Source organism: Aedes aegypti, chromosome 3, assembly GCF_002204515.2.
Source record: "Aedes aegypti strain LVP_AGWG chromosome 3, AaegL5.0 Primary Assembly, whole genome shotgun sequence".
Lineage (NCBI taxonomy): Eukaryota > Metazoa > Arthropoda > Insecta > Diptera > Culicidae > Aedes > Aedes aegypti.
The window spans coordinates 224,829,687-224,842,369 of record NC_035109.1 but is presented as its reverse complement, the minus strand read 5'-3'; the positions used below and the strand labels follow the sequence as shown (position 1 = coordinate 224,842,369).

Below are 12,683 nucleotides of genomic sequence, written 5' to 3'. Positions count from 1 at the left end.
CTACAGTTTTTAACTTCAGTGAATTCCTATGAATAATTTTACAGGTTTGCAGGGAAACCTTTTGAGACTGTTACGAGACTTTGCAACTAATTCTTCATAAAATTCATCTTAGATTTCTCGAGGAAAAGCTTCAGGAATCATCATAGTAGTTTTTCCACAGATTTTATATGGGATACTTTCAGGATTTCTCCAGAAATTCTTCTAGAGATTCCTTTAGCAATTACAATTAATTAGGTATTCTTCCAGCGATTTTCAAATAATATCTTGAGAAATCTCTCTCAGCATCACTATCTCCAGTAATATGATCAGGGATTATTTTGTCAATTTTTACAAACACAATCTTAGGACCTCCCACAGATATTTTTTTACTAATCCTCCAACCAAATTTTCCAATAGTCTTGGAGATCTTCATAAATTTTTTAACATATTTTTTTCCCTTGGAAATCAATAAAGGCTAATTCAAGAGTTTTTGAAAAAAAAAATGTTCAGGCATTTTTTTTCTTCAAGAAACCCGAACAGAATTTCTTTGTCATCCACGGCAACTCCAAAGTATTTCATTAAAAATTCAAAAAAAAACCTCTTAGAAGGTTCCTTCTTCTTTTGTTCATTCACTAAACATAGTTGCAACTACAAAAAAAAAAGGAATGATAAATCTCTGAATTCACAACTTCCTTCCGAAAAAAAAATAAGACTGTCACTGAACGTGGCAACAATGGAAAAAATGGCGTTTCTTCGGAATGCGAATTTTCTTCCAAGGGTGAAACGGATAATGTTGATAATTGCATCGAAATGAGCAATCAGTTCGATGCTCTAGACAAATTTTCCGAACACCAATTCGAAGCAGTCTATAGCCCAGGCTCTTTGATTCAAGTGAGGAAGCAAATAGTGCCGCCTATCGTGGTCAGTTGTTCCGAATTTGGGGGATTTAGGCAGGAGATCTTGGACTCCATTAGGGGAATCAAGGTTTCCTTCCAAATCGCCAAGAAAGGAGACTGTCGCGTTTTGCCGGAAACTCTTAAAGATCACGAACTTCTTCTCAAACATCTTGAATATAAGAAGCACAATTATTCTACTTATGACGACAAAACTAAACGTTTGTTCAAAGTTGTCTTGAAAGGTTTCTCAAGTGACTATAAGTAACCTGTAGAGATCAAAAATGGAATAAATGAATTACTAGGATTTTCATCAGTCCAAGTAATCGTTATGAAAAAGAGAACCCAATTTGGCATTGTTCGGAATGGGCTTTCTCAAGAATATTATTTAGTTCACTTTAACGAAAAAGATCTAAATAATTTTAAAGTTTTAGAAAAAGCAAGACTTATGTTCGATGTCCGTGTGACATGGGAACAATTCCAGAAAATCCTAAAATTGTCAAATAATGTACCTACTTCAAACAATATGTTTCCCTCTGATTTTAATTTTCTAAGTGAACAATTGAATCTAGGGTAATTCGGTGTAATACGCCCCAACGGGGCAATACGCCCCTTTTCATTTTCACGGAATTGAGGCTTCTTTCACACGTAAATATGATTACATATCTTAAATATTAGCGAAAAAATGATGTTGCGCATATATGTTCTTTAAAAAGTATAAACATCCAATAGAAATTCTAAAAATATCGAAAATCAAGTTTTTGATTTAACATTTTGCTTTTGATAAGCAAGCCTCAGGGTGAATGAAGCCCATTCTTTACTATTGTACCTAACACAAAAACTTTTACCGGAAGACGACTGCTAATGGACACTTTTAAGATTAGCAGGTGGTGGAATTCTCCTTTGAAACATTTCTACAACGCTTTGCACCTTTTTTCTATGAGAGGAGCATATTGCCCGGGTTGTTTTGAAACTTAAACATTGGGACCGTTTACAAAAAAACATCTTGTACACATTTTTGAAGCATTCTGGAATGAGAAAGTTGCGTGCAGAACATGACCGACTAAATAAGCAACACATTGACATATAAAACTTAAGAAGTGATGCATTTGCTACTGCGATAGAGCAGTTTTTCCTTAAGGGGGGGCGTATTACACCTTTTTACCTTAATGATTGATGCAATGTTCAAAACCATTTATATGACGGGAGCTGTCCAAGTTTAAAATTTACTTATCAAATTGTTATTGGATTACGTTTTTCTAATGGATCCAAATAATAATTTAAATATTTTAAACTGGAATGCTCGTTCTTTGATCATGATCGACTTGATGGGGCATGTGGGGGAGTTGCAATCATCATTTATAATCGTATAAAATATAAGATATAAATATAAAATATATTTTCGTCATTTTAAACTAGAGTTTTTGAAACTTTATGTGTTCCTGTTGAAACTCAGTCTGGTAAATATACTTTCATAGCTGCCTATTTGCCTTTTCAATGCTCTGGACAGCAAGTTAATTTGCTACAAACTGACTTGCGCAAATTGACTCGCAATAAGTCAAAAGTTTTTGTCATTGGTAACTTTAATGCCAAACATCGGCCATGGAATAATTCTCAAAGTAATTCCAACGGCAGAATTTTATTTGATGAGTGCTCTTCAGGATGTTCCTCAATTCAATACCCTGATAGCCCTACATGTTTTTCCTCTTCTATCTCATGAAGCGATTCTTAATCCTATCAGCTCAGGCATCTGGCACCACAATACTACCCCATGGGAAAAAAACGAGCCACCATCTTCGGTTCCCACTAGGAAGTGGTTCCCCAAGACAGTTCAATGTTAGTAAACAAGTAGTCGTTTCGGGACAAACATTCTAGAATGGCGAAAACAATTGTGTGGGGGAAAATGTGTTTAATACTATATTATGCTGATTTAAACAGACACAAAGTTGCAAACGCTTGAAATATCACATTCTGAACGAAAACGTTTTTTTATGGTGAGCCTCGAAAACAGTATGATAGAAAGGAAAACTATTATTGACACAATTTGGCCAAAGTGGGTAATTACTCTTGAGTTTGATGCTCACTACAAAAACATGGCTACTTAGCAGTGGGCTGTATCAGCTTCACTTTCAATTATTTTCGAGCCGACTGGAATATATATGAAACATATATTGACGCTAATCTTTTTTTTTTCTATCTTTATTAACGAGATTTTTAGCCCTGGGCTAGTTCATCTCGGGACCAACGGTTTTACTTCCCTTCCGAAGGAAGTCGTCACTGACATTTTTAGTGACTATCTCGGGGATGGGATTCGATCCCAGGTTCTCGGCGTGAGAGGCGTGTGTTCTTACCACTACACCAGGTTCGTACCCAATAACGCTAATCTTGATGTTAACATTTCTATACAAACAAAACTTGATATTGACAATGCTTTTGAAACTTTAACAAATTCCATTGTTGAAGCCAGGAGCATTGAAATTCCAAAATACGTATTAAAATTTGAATCCGTGATTATAGACGATGATCTTAAACTCTTGATCCGTCTTTAAAACGTGAGGAGAAGGCAATTGCCTTCTTTCAATGCACTAGCAGGATCTATGAAAATCATATGGCAGAAAGAAATCAAGATACGTTTTTCATAATTAAGAAACAAATATTTTTGGGGGCCCAGATAGCCGTAGCGGTAAACGCACAGCTATTCAGCATGACCATGCTGAGGGTTCGTGGGTTCGAATCCCGCTGGTCGAGGAACTTTTCGTAATGGAAATTTTCTCGATTCCCAGGGCATAGAGTATCTTCGTACCTGCCACACGATATACGCATGCAAAAATGGTCAATCGGCAAAGAAAGCTCTCAGTTAATAACTGTGGAAGTGCTCATAAGAACACTAATCTGAGAAGCAGGCTTTGTCCCAGTTGGGACGTAACGGCAGAAAGAAGAAGAAACAAATATTTTGAAAATAAAATTTCTCAATTGGACCCTAGCTCAAAGCCCTTTTGGAAATTATCTAAAATTTTGGAAAAACCTCAGAAGCCAATACCGGTATTGAAAGAGGAAAACAAATTATTACTAACTTATTGCGAAAAAGCTTAAAAACTTGCTATGCAGTTTGAAAGCATGCACAATTTCAATTTAGGACTTACTAGTCCAATTGAAAACCAAGTTAGTTGTGGGCTGTTTGGGCACGAGTTAATCATCAATGTTAGCTTCCTTTTCCCGATCAGCCTAGATAGCCGTGTAGTGTATGGTTAGGGGGGTCTAAATAAAACCTAACCGCAAATGGAGCCTGTGGAGTACCTAGGCGCCCTCTACAGTATTATGCCCTTCCTGTGCTACCCGGAGCAATGGTGTAGGTGACCTTGTGTTTCTCCGAGATAATCGGCTACCCTTCTTCAGTCTCAAGCCTGAGGCTAAATAAGGGTGGGATTATTAATAAGTTGTAATTTAGTTTAAATTTTTACCTCTATGGTTTCGCATTATGCGTATTATACAGTGTAGTCTGTGATTTTCGCCGTTGGCGACTTTTAAGAGATACCGATCTGGTTTTTTCGATGCTGGTCTTTTTCGTTCTGAGATTGCGAAAAGCTTAATCCTGCCTAGTTTGGGTAGTGGCTACGGTTAGGATAGCTTAGTTAGACCAATCTTCAGCATAAAATATCAGCAACGATCAATCTATGTAGACTCATGCAAATGGTACAGTTCAAATGGCGCAAAACCCATACTTTTGTGTACTTTTATCTAGGTAACCTTGTGGACCCAGTTTTTGTTACTTTCATAAACATAAAATGGCAAACTCGCGTGCTATACCTCGTGCATGCGTCCTCGTAAATAGCGCTATCGTTGCTACACTCAATTCTGAGTTAACAACCAGAGATGTATGTGCTGTCACAATTGATATTTCTGTTGGTGACCTCAATAGGAAATACGTCTTTCGTTGTGTGGTGTATTTACCACATGATGAACCATCCCCAATGGATGATTTCAAACGAGTTGTCGTTCACTGCCTATGAAAAGGCCTTCTGCTGATTTGTGGGTAGTGATGCTGATACTCATCACATCATCTGGATCAGCTCAGATATCAATTTGAGAAGCTCCAGTCTGATGGAATGCTTAAGTAGTTCAAATCTTGGATTACTTATTTTTAGGAATCGCCCAACCTTCATGGTGTCTGCTAGAGAAGAAGTGTTATACATAATGCTCTGCTTGAACAGAATCAGTCACGAGTTGACGAATTGGCATGTATCAGATGATGAATCATTATCTGATCATCGCTACATCTCTATATGAACATATACTCCACAAACTGGGAATTGGTTGTGACCAAATTCTATGAATTCTCTAAGTCCATTGGAAATCCTAGTGATTTGAATGTTTCCACTTCCGGTGAATTGGGACACAATTGTCCTTGCTTCGAGTGAATTCCACAATTGCTTGTTCCTCACAACTCCCTTCGCGGGACGAATTGTCGTCTGGCTATTTGTAAAGGAATATGTCAGATAGTCAAGCTGCTTTTAAAGCTCTTGCTTAGGCCAACTCAAGGTCTAAGCTTGTTATCGAACGTCGAACTCTATTTGAGGAACTGAATTCAGTGAACTCTGTAAAACTTATATGGGTCCTTGCTATTCTTCCATTGCTGGGAATGAATTGGCTTATGAATTAGCTCGCAATGGAGCATCGCATGACTTCATTGGCCCTCATGCAGCTATTCCAACTATCCAATCTTCGCGTAATTGCGATTCCAATTACTTGGTTAACACTTATTAAGTGAAACTGATTTCAGAAACCTGAATCTTCAGGACATTCTGTTATTCTTAAGGTGAAGATGAATCGAAGCCAAACTTCAAATTTTCAAGAGCACGGATCTGGAGAACCAAACATCCGTTTAAGCTGAAAACCTAATCGATTAGTCACCACCAGCTAGTGACCAATCGATTAAGTTTTCAGCTTTAACGGATGTTTGGATCTCCAGATCCGTGCTCTTGAAAATTTGACGTTTGGCTTCGATTCATCTTCACCTTAACCCGCTGTGGTAATGAACTATAGGCTCTCTTTACGCTCATGCGTTTTGCAGTGTCCTTTTTAGGGCGCTGTTCGAACCCATTGTGGTATGGAGCTACATGTTCTCAATTCGCTTATGCGATTTTCCCTCTTCAAGGGACCCCACTCCTATTTCCTCCCATCTTTCCCTTCCCTTTCCTCTCCCATCGGGTAGATGATGAAATAGGCTCAAATATGGCGATGGCACAAATCTCCCAAATGGCGGGGAACGTGCCTCTGGAGCCGGCCTTCTGATACCTGATACCAATTGAAAATCAAGTTACTCAGGACTTCGAAAATATTCTCAATCAAGAGAACGTTTTCGACTGACTGATTTGGAAGAAGTGAGAACTATTATTAAAAAAATCAAAAATATGAAAGCTCCTGGCGATGATGGAATTTTCTACATCCTCATCAAGAAACTTCCAGAAAGTAGTTTATCATTCTTAGTTAATATATTTAACAAATGTTTTCAGTTGGCTAGTTGGCATATTTTCCTGTCAAATGGAAAAATGCTAAGGTTGTACCAATTTCAAAACCAGACAAAAATCCTGCAAAAGCTTCTAGCTATCGTCCAATCAGTTTGCTTTCCCCCATCAGTAAACTTTTGGAAAAAGTCATTTTGAACAGAATGATGGTCCGCATCAACGGAAATTCAATTTTTGCCAATGAACAGTTCGGATTCCGCCATGGACATTCGACCACTCATCAACTTTTACGTGTAACAAATTTGATTTGTTCCAACAAATTTGAAGACTATTCTAATGGTCTTGCTCTTCTAGACATAGAAAAAGCGTTCAAACAGTGTTTGGCATGAAGGCTTGATTGTAAAATTAAAAAAACTTTAATTTTCCAACATACATTGCTAGAATAATTCAAAGTTATCTATCGAATCGTACACTTCTGCTTAATTATCAGAATTCTACGTCTGAAAGACTTCCTGTAAGAGCTGGTGTTCCTCAAGGCAGCATTTGGGGACCAATATTATACAATATTTACACATCTGACTTACCTGAGTTACCTCAGGGATGTCAAAAATCTTTGTTTGCGGATGACACAGGCCTCTTTGCCAAAGGACGAAGTCTGCGTGTCTTGCAAAAATGGAAGATTTCTCCTAATGCTTCCAAAACTCAACTAATAATATTCCCACATAAGCCAAAAGCTCTTTATTTGAAACCTTCAAGTAGACATGTACTCACGATGTTCCAATAAATTGGTCAGATGAAGTTAAGTACCTAGAGTTCATGCTTGATAAGAATTTAACTTTCAAAAATCGCATTGAGCGCAATCATGCCAAATGTAACAAATATGTAAAATGTCTCTATCCCCTTATTAATAGAAAATCAAAACATTGTCTTAAGAACAAACCTATGATATTCAAACTAATTTTCAGACCAGCTATGGAGTAGCTATTGTAATACCAGGAAGAAAGCGCTGCAGAGAATTCAAAATAAAATTTTATTGGTATTTTAAGAGTAACTTCGCATTTTTACCACTAAAAAAAAAAAAAATAATGGTTTTGGTTGAGCGATAAAAATCCTTGAACTTCAATTTCCGCTTGCTACCGTTTGCATTGCTTCCATTACAGCTATTTGCAAAAAGAAAAATCTGATGAAATAATCCAGTCGAATCGGTGAAAAAAACATTTGACGGTTTTCGATTCCTTTTACTTTATCTGCAAGAAGTTAAATAGAAATAAAGTAACATAACGTAAATTATTACAGCTATAAATACCTATAAATATAACTCAGATGGAGGGAATTCAGTTTCCGATATCTATGGTACCACTGTGAAGGAATCACCTAAAATTTACGGAGTTTTTTTCAAAACACCATATGGCTTGCTAGTTGAATAAAAAAAACATATTTATTGAACTTTTCACTGATTACTTATGGAAATTAATTATACCAGATAGAACTTTACTAGATAACGACTGATTCTAAATATGCTCAAGATAGCTGGCGCTTCAGCCCAAATAAATTTAGTATTAATGAAGCGCTGCTGAATGGCGATTTCCAACAACCCAAAGAATAGTTAAAACAATGCATACATTTGTTAGAAACTACAAATATATTTGTTTATAACAACAAAAATCTGATTATAATTAAACATATATTTCAGTTTGAAAATATCTAAGAAAACAATTTGTTTCAACAAAAAACTTAAATTAATTTTAACAAAAAATCAAGTAAAAACGACTAATATTTTAATTTGAATTTCAACCAAAAATTTGGTGGTTTCAAACTACTTGGTTTTCTCTCCGTGTAACCAATGAGTTACATAGAATATCCAATGTTGAAACATTGGAACAAATGTCATATAAAATGATTAATAATTTCAAGCAATAATCGTTACAATCTTCATTGCCACGATTAATGCGTTATATATTTAGGTTAAGTTAGGTTGAGTAAATTGAAAACGTGTTTTTTCTTCTCTTATAAGCAGGTGAAATCAACTCACCTGTAAAAAATCTGAACTGCTACGGCAAATGAAATGTAATATATTGTTTACAAAATCTTAAGAAAATTTTAAATTTGTTTTACCAAATTAGGATGATAGTGTTGTCTAATAACACAGAATACATAGATTTAAGAAATTAATGTAATATTTGAAATGATACTAATAAAGAAATTAACCTTCCAGTCGACGCGCGGTTTACAACCGTTAGAACCACCACGCTGCTGTTGTGAACGAAAAGCGAGGTTTTTTCATCAGCGTTGTGCAAAATACAACAGCGCGACGACTGAAGCGTTAAAAAAAGTAATTTTTCGAAAACTATGACAAGCTGGAAAGCCTATGAAATTTTGTTAAAACATTTTATCATACAGGTAGGTGAAAATCTTACGAAACAATTATTTTTCGTTTAATTAAACATCGTATGCTGCAAATCATAATAATTTGAAGGATTTCACACGTCCAAATATTGCTGTTCGAAGCTTAGTAATGAAGTAATATTATTTTCTGGGGAATGGTCTTTCTGGGGGATGACTTTCTGGAGAATGGTCCATTCTGGCAAATTGATTCTGGCTAACGGTTTTCTGGCAAATGGTTTTCTGGCAAATGTCATACAACCGTGTCAGTTGCGTCGTTCGCGTAGTGCTATGGAATAGTGATAATGTGTTGTTTGCGTAGTGCAGTGAAGTTATATGTTCTTTTAGATACATAAAATATATCTCTAATTAAAACTTTCCTTTCAGTATTGATACTTATGTACTTATTACCATATGTTATTTGTAATGCTTTAAATTGTCGAATTGAGCTCATCCCCCTCTACAACCTACCCACCGTTATGAAAATTTTGTTATCGATGTTATAGTGAAGAAATTTCTGAGTTATGGCTATTTGAATGAGCAAATTGTCCAAATTAAAGGGGTCTTAAAAACTGTTTTCATTTTAACTACAGGAGCTTTCGAATGAGCATAAATTTGAACATTTTGAAAGACCAAGTGTAAATAGTGGGCCGGTCTCAACGAGAAATAATTCAGTTTATAGTAACGCATCTGAATATAAATGCTGAAGACAATAGTAGAAAAAATTAAAATACGTAGCAAACCAGTTGATTTTTTTAGTCAGCAACGGCACCCTGCCTCACTTGAATACGCCCATGACAGAAACCAGCCTTCTGTACTTTTTGTGGAATTCGGATATGTCTTCAAGAAAGAAGCATATTTTTCAAATAAATTAATATTTATGTATGTTGCATTGCAATCAGTAAGTATCACTGTCTGTGTTGTAAAGTACAATTCTAAAGCGAGCACCAGTTTAACTGCGTGTTACTATTCGAGATAAATTATTTCCATACTGAGATAGTGTTGCATTACTTATTTAATAACTGCTTCGCTGATATGCTGTCAGCGCTAGAAATACTTGTTCGAGTGATGTTTGCCCAAGCGCGTAGTCTTCAATAGCGAACTGAATTTTAGCTTGCTCAATCAGCCCAAACATCGATGACCATTTTAGCGACGTCTCCATTATATGGTACGTCAAATAATCTAAATACTGTTCTCTAAAAGTACATACAAGATGTATCAAAACTGACTGTTAATTAAAAATGATTGAACGTATTGTTACCTGAGTTGAGCTCCGTTGAAGTTGCTTTCAATATACCGCATGACTAGATTTGTTTTGTTCTCCAACTGCTCGTTATCACATTTTTTTAGCTTAATTGTCAGGAAATATCCCTCTGTAAACTTATTTTTCAAATGTTGCGCAGATCCTAGGCACTTAAATTCTCCGTTTACCATAATCGCAAGCCTTGTGCTGAGAGCTTCACATTCCTCCATACTGTGTGACGTCAGTACGATCGCCTTTCCCATAGTGCGTATGCGACATATTACGTTCCAGAAGTTTCGTTTCGCACCGGGATCCATCCCTGTAGTCGGTTCGTCCAAGTAGATGATCACAGGATTCCCTATTAGTGCCAAGGCGGTGCTTAACTTTCTTTTGTTGCCACCGCTATAAGTTTTGATTTGTTTGTCAAAATGCTTTGAAAAACCGAGATCATTAGCTAATTTCAAAGCAACTAATTTGATCAAATTGTTTGGTACGCCTCTCAAAAGCCCGAAGATCCATAACGATTCACGCCCGGTCAAGTCTTCAAGGAGCGCGTCAAACTGAGGGCAATATCGATCATTCGGTTGACTTCATTCATTTTCGTGCGCATGCTGATACCTCGAACCCAAGCATCTCCACATGATAAGTTTTCATCGCCTGTTAACATCTTGAAGGTCGAAGTCTTACCAGCGCCGTTAACGCCTAGTAATCCGAAACATTCGAAATCCTGCACTACCAAAGAGATTTCCTTTACCGCGCAAAACGATCCGTAGTATTTTGATACCGCTTTCAGTACCAACGTGTGGTCAATAAGATCATGTTGTTCAAATGAAGCAATTCGTTGTTTTTCATCGGCTACATCGGAATCTTCATTGATGGCTACCGTTTCCTTGGATTCCGTAATGGATGCGATCGGTGCTTTTAAACACGGATTTTTACATGTGATGTTCATGTTCAAATAGCGCAACTCCTTTAACAATAAAATGGTGAATGACACAATTCCAACTGCGAGCATGTACAGCAAATTACGGCTAATTCCATTAGGTTGGAAGGAAAAAATATCTGTATCTGTGAAAAGAAAAGTAAACATCTATATAGTTGGGTGTTAAAAATAAAATACAAAATATGCAAAATTGTTAGTCTATTTAATCGAGTTCTATTGAAAAACAAATTTGATGTTTCATTCTCAAATTCCTTTAATAGACAACAATCCGTCTCGGATACTTGAGATCCAATGGATCCCAAACAAATCAGTAACGTATCGCATCAACCGCGCTTTTTAGAAGGGATGGTTTGAAGCACCAGTTTGAAATATTTTCGAATGGTGGCGTAAGTGAACCTTAAATATTCAGTATACTATTGATTGAGTAGGGGAAGGGGTGGTAAAATGAACACCTTAAGGAAATCATCTTGTTTTTGATAGAAAAACGAGAAATTTGTAAAGTTTTATCTCACAACATCAAAAACAGGGATGTTATCCACAGCTGCGACACGAATTCAGACTAAAAAAGCTGAATTTTCACATATTTTTGTCGCTAGCAAAAAACGATGTACCGTTTTGACTCATATTCCGAACACTTAAGGCCAACAGCGACTTCAAATGCATCTAATTGGCATAAATTGGCTGATATTCGTGTGAACATCAATTTCTTCGAAAAGTTTAACTGTTAGTTGTTGGGTGTATCGATAATAATATTGATTTAAATAGTTTAAGTATTGTTTTTACGTAAGAGTATGGAACAACATTTTGATTCAAATGCCGAACACCGTGTTCATTCTGTCTCATATTCCGAACACCTTGATTCAAATTCCGAACAGCACGAATAAATCGAATTCAAATGAATAATTTCGCAAATAAATTTATTTGAGCTTGTTCTACTGGTTTCAAACTAGAGCATCATCACTACTCCTGCGGTATAAATTATATTTGAGACGTTAAAATTGAATTGCAATTGACTGCCATTTTCTTGTTATGTGATGACATATTTCAGCGAAACATTTCAACCACATCGCCATACAAAAACCGAGTGTTCGGAATATGAGTCTGTTCGGAATTTGAGACAAAACGGTAAATGTTCATTTTACCTGCACTATGTGGGTAAAATGAACAGCTGTTGGTGGTAAAATGAACATCGTGCTAAAAAACGTGAGCAAAACAAATATTTCTGAAAAATTTTATTGCCTTACCGAAAATATATCCATTAATGATTGCAACCCATTCAAAAAGAATTCCAAAAGTATCAGGTTTGACCTCATATCATAACTATATTCACCTCTCTGAAAAACCTCAAGTCTTCCGAGCTAAAAGTTAAGTCAGCTCTGATTTTTTAAACGTGGTTTTCTAAAATCTAAGTTTTCGTTGATATTTTCACTCTAATTGACCTACGTATCAACTCGAACACTGTGATTTATGCTATAAATCGCCCGTGCGTGATATAAATTCATCGAAATTTGATTTTTCTCGATAAAAGGCAAAGTGTTCATTTTACCACCCCTGTTCATTTTACCACCACTTCCCCTATATTAATATTTCAAGAACAGCCTTGTAGAGCAGCTAAAATTATAGATAAATATGTCAAACAGTTTAGATATTGATTATTTATTATTGATTAGATATTGGGGTCTGATAATAATTGGGCTTGGTAATTCGTCTACCTAAAGGAGAGTTGCCCGATAACTCCTGTCCCTACCTCCTCGTAGTATCTTTGGAACTTTGGTCGT

The 12,683-nt window shown here is 36.2% G+C and overlaps 1 long non-coding RNA gene across 1 annotated transcript; it reads right to left on the bottom strand.

The window, feature by feature from the left end:
• Positions 1-9,577: 9,577 nt before the first annotated feature.
• On the bottom strand, positions 9,578-11,414 carry LOC110677771. The gene is made up of 2 exons (XR_002501182.1): positions 9,981-11,414; positions 9,578-9,915 (listed from the first exon to the last, which is right to left on the bottom strand). It is a non-coding gene; the product is annotated as an uncharacterized LOC110677771 (long non-coding RNA).
• Between the last annotated feature and the right edge of the window lie 1,269 nt (positions 11,415-12,683).